The sequence below is a fragment of the Theropithecus gelada genome, chromosome 8 (genome assembly GCF_003255815.1).
Source record: "Theropithecus gelada isolate Dixy chromosome 8, Tgel_1.0, whole genome shotgun sequence".
NCBI classification, from domain to species: Eukaryota; Metazoa; Chordata; class Mammalia; order Primates; family Cercopithecidae; genus Theropithecus; species Theropithecus gelada.
In genome coordinates this window covers 15655829-15664019 of record NC_037676.1, presented here as the reverse complement: position 1 = coordinate 15664019, position 8191 = coordinate 15655829, and the positions used below count along the sequence as shown (strand labels likewise).

The following is an 8191-nucleotide window of genomic DNA, read 5'->3' as shown; positions in this document are numbered from 1 at the left end:
CTCTCCTCTCTATAAAGCCCGCAGGCTCCCAACCATTCCAGTTCCAACCACCTGTGAGCTCTGTTGCTCTAGCTGAGGAGACTCCCCTTATATGGTCTGGATCTTGGTGACTGCTAGCAAGTCCAATTCAGGCTCTAAACTGATAGTTTCCACTCCTGGCTACTTGGGACTCAGCTCTTAGATTTTTTTAAAAAATTATTTTTCCCTCCTTTTTGATTTTTGTTTTTGAAGGGAAGAAATCACTGGACACTAGAAATGGTTCAGTGTATGTTGTACTTGGGGTTTAGCTATTGTGGAGCAGAAATTAACCTAAGCTTTTAACACCTCACATATCTGGAAGCAAAAACACATGTGTTAATTTGCTAAGCAGTCAAATAACAAAAATAAAAGGCAACGCCTATCTCTATCTGAATTACTAACATACATCTTTATGTGGCAATTTACCACTGTGAGAAACTGAATTATTAGTTACCACTGTGAGAAACTGAATTATTAGCATAACCTATTTAGTATTTCCTTTTACTTAATTTACTTTTTAGTCCAAATAGTGAAGGATACTTTCCATAGACTGAATCTTTGTAAATTTTAGAAAAACATATTTAAGTTGACAAATGAAGGCTGACATTTGGCTATGCTTTAATAGGCTGAACACCAAGCAAATCCTATTTCTTTATTTGTTCATTTTGCAATACGTCTTGACATCACCTTCCCCTCTTTCTTAAATTTGCCTACTTAGCAGGGCACAATGCAGTTTTGATGTGCAATCTGATTTCAAAAGAATCTTTGTGACAGCTAATCTTCTGTACACTCACTGTAATTAAATATTACAGCACAAATGGTACATAAGATACTCACTTTCTTGAGAACCTCTTAGCACCAAACAGCAATGACACAAAAAAGTATAGATTTTCAGGGTGCTTTTTATAGATTTTTCAGCTTAAACGTTTAACTCTTATAGCACCTAGAGCTTGCAAAAGCATGATAGGGCATACACTCAAAATATCTTTACTGTCTTTTATTCTGTCCTAAACTCTCATTTTACCTCAGTTTAAAATCTGCTAGCAGACTAATGTGCTTACCTTTAAGCTACTTGCTTCATTCCTAAAAAATATGCATATAGGAAATGCCAAACTGAATGAGATTAATAATCAAGCTCAGCTGTCTCTGATGGTAAATGTGACCAGAATATACTGTGTCAGAGAGTATGGCTGCCATCTTGACCTTTTTTAATCCCGTAACTGATTCCCCCTGATGTTCCCTGATCAATTAATTCCTTCTCCAGTCCTACCATCCAAACTTAAACTGTGTGGTAGTTCCACAAATTTACAATCACCATAATACTTTTATTCTTTCTTCAAACCATTTCTTCCCACTCCAAGTAGTCGTCTAACTCTAGATTTGGTGAATAAATTCACCCAATACATGGCCTTCAGGATTTATTCCCACTTTTACCAGACTGAGATCCTAAGTTTTAAACATGTGCTTTTCTTGCTGGGCGCGGTGGCTTACGCCTGTGATCCCAGCACTTTGGGAGGTCGACACGGGCAGATCATGAGGTCAGGAGATCGAGACTGTCCTGGCTAACGTGGTGAAACCCCGTCTCTACTAAAAATACAAAAAATTAGGAGGCTGAGGCAGGAGAATGGCGTGAACCCAGGAGGCGGAGCTTGCAGTGAGCCGAGATTGCGCCACTGCACTCCAGCCTGGGGAACGGAGCGAGACTCCGTCTCAAAAAATAAAATTAAAAAAAAAGTGCTTTTCTTAAAAAGTAAACATACCCATACTAAAAACACTCTGATAGTTCAATAACAGCTGATTAAATATAACCATGCCCCCATCTTCAAAGATAACCATTCTTAAGTTCCTTGTGGGTACTTCCAGATATATCTATGTCTAACTATAGAGTTAAATATGTTGTTTTGGATGCCCATTTTTCCTCACTCCCTCTTGAAACCATACTATAATGACAGAAAAGGATTTTTTTTAAAGTATAGTTTTCTTTCTCAAGGACAAGAAAACTAGAAGAGAGTACAGAGCCAAAATTTTTAAATTGCAGAAACATACGGTAATAAACTCATAGACCATAGAGAACTTCAATGCCTGCAATAGGGAGACACCTTGAAAGTGGCAGACTCACCCTGCAGAGTTCCTCAAAGTCTTAAGTGAAGGATTCAGGTGCCTCTGAAGGTGGTACTATAAGAAGGACTGATTGAAACTGTTTAGAAAGCATTTAGATTCCAGACTTCTCCCTGCCTGAAACACATTCCCCCTGGATCCCCCCCTCCTAAACACATCAGCAGAAAACCCTTCAGTGTTCAAACCAGAGAGGTGTTTTTTATTGTTGTTGTTGTTTTTTTTTTTTGAGACAGAGTCTTGCTCTGTTACCCAGGCTAAGTGCAGTGGTGTAATCTTGGCTCACTGCAACCTCTACCTCCCAGGTTCAAGTTATTCTCCCACCTCAGCCTCCCAAGTAGCTGAGACTGCAGGTGCGCACCACCACACCCAGCTAATTTTTGTATTTTCAGTAGAGACGGGGTTTCACCATCTTGGCCAGGCTGGTCTCGAACTCCTGACCTCATGATCCACCCACCTCAGCCTCCCAAAGTACTGGGATTACAGGTGTGAGCCACCGTGCATGGCCATCAGAGAGCCACTGTATGCACAAGAAGAAGAGAGGAGTGGAAGTTGGGGGTAACATAAGAAAGGGGATTAAAGATTTCTTTTTCACTCTCAACTTTGAACAAAATAGCAGCCAACCTTTAAACTACCAGGCAGGAGAAATCTGGTCAGTCAAAAAGAAAAGACCTATATATACTGATAGTCAAAATTCCTCATATGGAATGCCCCAGCTAAAATAGCAAAGAATAAAATCCATCAGTCAAAAAGTTCATCTCAGTCACAAAGTTTCCAATTTCTTTGTAAATATGAACATATAGCAAAGGATTGCCTGATATTTGAGAAGTATCTCTAATAAGAGAAACCCAAAATACAAATGTGAAAAAAACAAAAAAGGCAATGAAGGGAGTACAAGGAAACTTTAAATAAACCAAAATAATCAGAGAGATTAAAAGATAATAGATGAAACAAGAATGGGAGAAAATAAAAAAGGAAAACTCAGGAAAAAAGAATATGATGAAATAAAAAAACCTCAAGAAAACAGATGGAAGATTAAGAGGAAATCTTTAAAAAGTACAATAAAAAGACAAAGACATGAACAGCGGAAAAAAAAGATGACAGGCTGAGTACAGGAGATTCAATATCTGAATAATAGAAATACCAGGAAAACTGAGCAGAGAAAACAAGAGGGGAGGAAGTTCTGAAATAAATAATTACAATTTCTTTCCAGAACTAAGTGCCATGAGTTTTTAGGTTGAAAAGACTATTGAGTGCTCAGCACAGACATCAAACAAAATACCTTTATCAAGGTACCTTAATTTGAAATTTTGGAATAGTAGGGACAAAGGGAAGATTCTACTAACTCCTAGAAAGAAGAAAAAAAGGTAATGGATCAGAATAGCATCTGATTTCTTGGGAACAAACTGGAAGCTGGAAGACAGTGGGGCAATGCTTTCACAATTCTGAGGGAAAAGGTGTACCTACCATTCTCTATTTCTATCCCTGGACGAGCCGTCACCCAAGTAGGAGCGTACAATAAAGGCATTTTCAGCATAAGAGATCTCAAAATTTACTGTGCAACCTTTCTCAGGAAATATGGAGGCTTATGTTCCACTCCGAAAAATAAAAGGTAAGAACCAGGATGACCTAGGCAATAGAGAGGGTTAAATACAATCTTGAAGAGAGAGAGAGGGGAGATCCTAAAATAACAGCTCTGGGCCAGGCCTAGAGGACAACCATTCTAGATGGGACAGTAGGATGGAAAGCTCTAGCAGGCATTTCTAACATAATAAAACCTTACCTATTACCTTATATATTCAAATATATTAACCATGCATGTATAGTTCTGGTGACCAGTCTGGGAGAAGTTAATTATAACTAAGTAAAAGGTAGACAAAATATTAGGCAAACTGAAGAGGAGAAAATTGTTAACTCTAGGGAAAGTAAGAAGATGTATAAGGAAGCAAATATAGTAACTGAAGATGACATAATAATTAACTCGAGTTATACTCTATACTGAAAGGATAGTGGAGGGGAAACATGTCTGTGTGTCTTGGAGGGGGACTTGAGTAAGGGAGACAAATCCTTATCTTCCATTGTAGGAAGTCAATAGTTAATAGGCTAAAAATAAGACCAATCAAAAAAAATGTTGATATAAACATATTATCTTGAAATATGAAGGCAGACACCAAAAGAAACTGCCAAAAGATTTCAGAGTGCCTCTGAGAAGCACAAAAGACGGATGGCGTTTTTTTTTTTAAAGACTATTTAGAGTTGTCTTTTAAAAATATATACACATAACTTTAATAAAACTAAAATACGTGTATTCTAAACACAAACTAGTAGTACAGTACACATTCTTTCATACCTTACTGTGCTCCCATTAAAATATTTTACAGATCATGTCATATAAACATAAATGGATCTCCTACTTTTTTCAGTTATTATTTTAATAGTTATATAGTACTTCATTGAATGAATATATTTATTGACATGCAAATTTACTAACCCATGTTTTGGGATATGATAGTCCCACAAGTAAAATTTTGAGATATTTCTCTATTGCCCTCCAAAGATGTTGCACCCAAACTTACAGCTCACCAGAAACATTCGAGAGTTCTAAACTGCCCCCGACACTCAAGAGTATACATTATAAAACTATTCTTTCCATCTGCAAGGTGAAAGGATATGTTGTCATTTTAACTTGCATTTCTTTACATTTATTTTTCCAAAAACTGTCTACTCAGTCCATTAAAAAAAAATCTATCCTCATTCAGATCCCTCTCCATTCTCTTATCTTTTCTATTTTTCATAAGTACACCTCTTGCTCTTCCTTCACAGTGTTGGACAAAATTTATCTTTCCCAGAAAACTTTCTCTGTGCATATAGTCACAATTATAGGTATATTCCTCCATTTTTAAGATGTGTGCCAAAAATACTGATTATGCTATATAGAGAATTACAAATAAATTATTTCGCAGAATCTAAGACAACATTGCAAGGTGTACTATTATTTTATGAACTACTAAGAAAGTAAAAATGCTACCAATTTTTTGACAAACCACAGTGATTTCTTATCACTTAGAATTTGTATTATACTTTCTGAATATTATGGAATTAATATTTTTATATCTTTTGGAAGTAAAAGCACTATATTTTAAAAAGTGTTAATTTACTGTATGACTATAAGTAGTAGGATAATAACTACTGTATTCTGAAACATTTCTAGGTGTTATTTAGTAAGATGATACTTACAAAATTAATATTCCATTAAGTCACATGTAAACTTTCTGAAAAGCTTTCCAGTACCAATGACCATAGTTCTATAATTTAGGAATTCCTGCAGTATACTTTGAGAGGCTTTATAGCTCTGTGATTTACTTACCCACAAAGGTGTTGATGAGATAAATGTCATTGGCATGTGTTGCCACAGAAGAGGGAATAAAATCAAAAGAGGTTTAGTAACCCATAAAGATTTCCAAAGTTTGAAGGTTACATTTTCAGAAAGTCATTATTAGTCCACAGATACATATAAAAGCCAAGTACAACGTTTCTTGATTCAAGGGCAGGAATATTTATTTTAAGATAATATAAGAACGTAAGACAGGTTGCTTTGCAATTTATAATAAGAACAGTAAGTTGGAACTTAAGCTAAATAAGTTTATTATTATGAAATGATTCTGAGAAGTACCATAAACTTTTTATCATGTATGCTTTCTGTAAAAAGTTTAATGTGAATTTTATGTATAACTAAATTTTTCCAAAGAACAGTCTATAGAACGAAACACTGACAATAACAGCATACATGTAGTTGGTACATTATTTCCAAACCATTAGCAAATTTTAAATTGATATAACCAACAATTCAGTGAGATATTTTTATCTCCCATCTTAAAGATGATAAAGTTCAAGAGTGAAAACATGAAGGAAATCACTGTAATTTACCACTTTCTTTTCTATTTTATCAGGATATTTATTTATTCACATTTTAATTTATGTTGCAGCCCTACAAATGTTTTCATCCACTCACTCTGATAAGCAATAAAGAATAAAATAAAGATTGCATATGTACAGTGGTATTCTTCCTTGGGAGAATGACAGAATTATAAAGGATTTCAATGGGCTAATTTAATTTTTAATCTATATTTGCAGGATTTGCCATGTATGCAACATACTCTAACTTATAGTCAAGGATTAAAGGAAACTGCATCTTTTTCAATTACTTTAGGTACCAAATCATACTGAGAACATTCAGTGTAAGGTACAATAGACCTGAGGTATGTTATATTAGTTGGCAGGCATTTTCATTTAGTCAATTAAATCAACTGTCAAAGAAAGTGAAATTAAATTATTATACTATATGGGATCCTTGAACTTATGAATAATATATTTTAAAGCTACTGTCATAAGTAATATTGGATAAAGAATGTAAAAAGTCTAAATACAAAATCAGTGCTAAGAGTAACATTTTCTTGGAAATAACATTACTTTTACAAATAAGCTGATGCAGATCAATTTCACATTTAATAACTTATAAAAACAAAGTCGGTGTTTTCTATTTTCATATGCAAAAGCAAAGTAATAGTTGGGAGTGTATGTAACCTACATTAAATATGTCTTAGAAAGGAAGATAAATGAACTTATCTTCCATATGTGATATGTAAATATATTAATTTAGATTAGTTGTTCTATTTTTGTGTAGTATTCTTGTATAAACTAAGCATTTTTAATTGAACAGATGTCTATTATTATCAAATTGTTTCTCTATGTACAAATCTAATTTTGTTGTGATTCAACAGAAAGTTTTTATTTTCCCTTTTAAGACATATTCTTTTGAAATAATAATTATATTTAAATTACTATTACTGGCTGTTTAGCATCACTTTTGCATGTGGTCCTTTTGCAAGAAACAAAATATTAGCTTCTACTTAATATATACATCAGTCTTATAAACCATTTTATAATACTCATTTGATGCTAGACATATATTAACAATATACAATAAGTTACAGAGTGTAAGACATTATTTTCACTAGTGTTATTAACGTGTACCACCTACAATTAGGAGCAGCTTCATGTTTAAGAAGATAATGACAATGACAATGATTACTGTTACAACAACTACCACTGCTTCTACTATCAACACATGACTTTTTTGGGGAGAAAAATTCTACACTTTAAATTTCTTTACTGTATACATAAAAGAATAACAGACATTCTGTTGACTTTGGCAAATGAACAAAAATTTTTAAAAACTTTATACAAGTCAAACAACATATGTTAATTAAGTACTTTTAAAAGTTAAAAGTACATGTAAACAATCGTTTTATATAGTAGCTTAATTTCTATTTGTTTTCAAAATTATCTCAGTGTAATTAAAAACTGGGAAAATAACAGGAATTTAATAATAATTCTAAGGGTCTTATAAATCTCAAGCAATATTCATCTCCAAAAATAAGTTCACAGTCCAAAATCAGAGAAAATGCAATGTTCATTTTTAGGCGATCAACATTCCATGAGTCATAAATTATTTTGAAATGAGGCAAACTTCTAATGAATAAATAAATAAATAAATATTGAAAATACATTCATATGTAGTCACCGGAAGTATTTATCTACTTCTGAAGGGAATGAAAAAGTGCAGAGTTCAGCAAATCAAGGCAAAAACTCGGCTTGATTTTATATATATAACATTTGTAGTAACAAGATGCATTTTATCTGTTTTATGTTTAAGAATTCAGTTCCAGAAAAAATATCAATTTCATAGCATTCACCTTTTCCTTCATCCTCTACTTCTTCTGACCTCAGACCTGCTTCCACTCTGAAAATTTTGCTTCTTGTTATTTGTCACACAGATAGTAATCCTTTAAACTTTGTTTTAGGAGTATCTAATTAAAAAAATAGTAACACAAAAGCAATATTTATTTAAGATATAATTCTGAGGTGATAGTGTTAATCAAATATTCTTATAATAATATGAAACAGTAAGGAACTCAACAGAAACACCCCACATAAAGTATAAGACACAAAGACTTAAAAGCTGAGTGTTTTGTTTAGTAATTTGTGCAATCCTCAG

The 8191-nt window shown here is 33.5% G+C and overlaps 1 protein-coding gene across 2 annotated transcripts in view; it reads right to left on the bottom strand.

Annotated features, from left to right (window-relative positions):
* Positions 1 to 5669: 5669 nt before the first annotated feature.
* The window catches only part of MICU3 (mitochondrial calcium uptake family member 3), a 93988-nt gene continuing 91466 nt past the window's right edge, over positions 5670 to 8191 (bottom strand). For both annotated transcript variants that reach the window (XM_025394110.1, XM_025394111.1), the window contains exon 15: positions 5670 to 8003. The gene's annotated coding sequence lies outside the window, so the exon portion shown is untranslated. The remainder of the gene's footprint in view (positions 8004 to 8191) is intronic.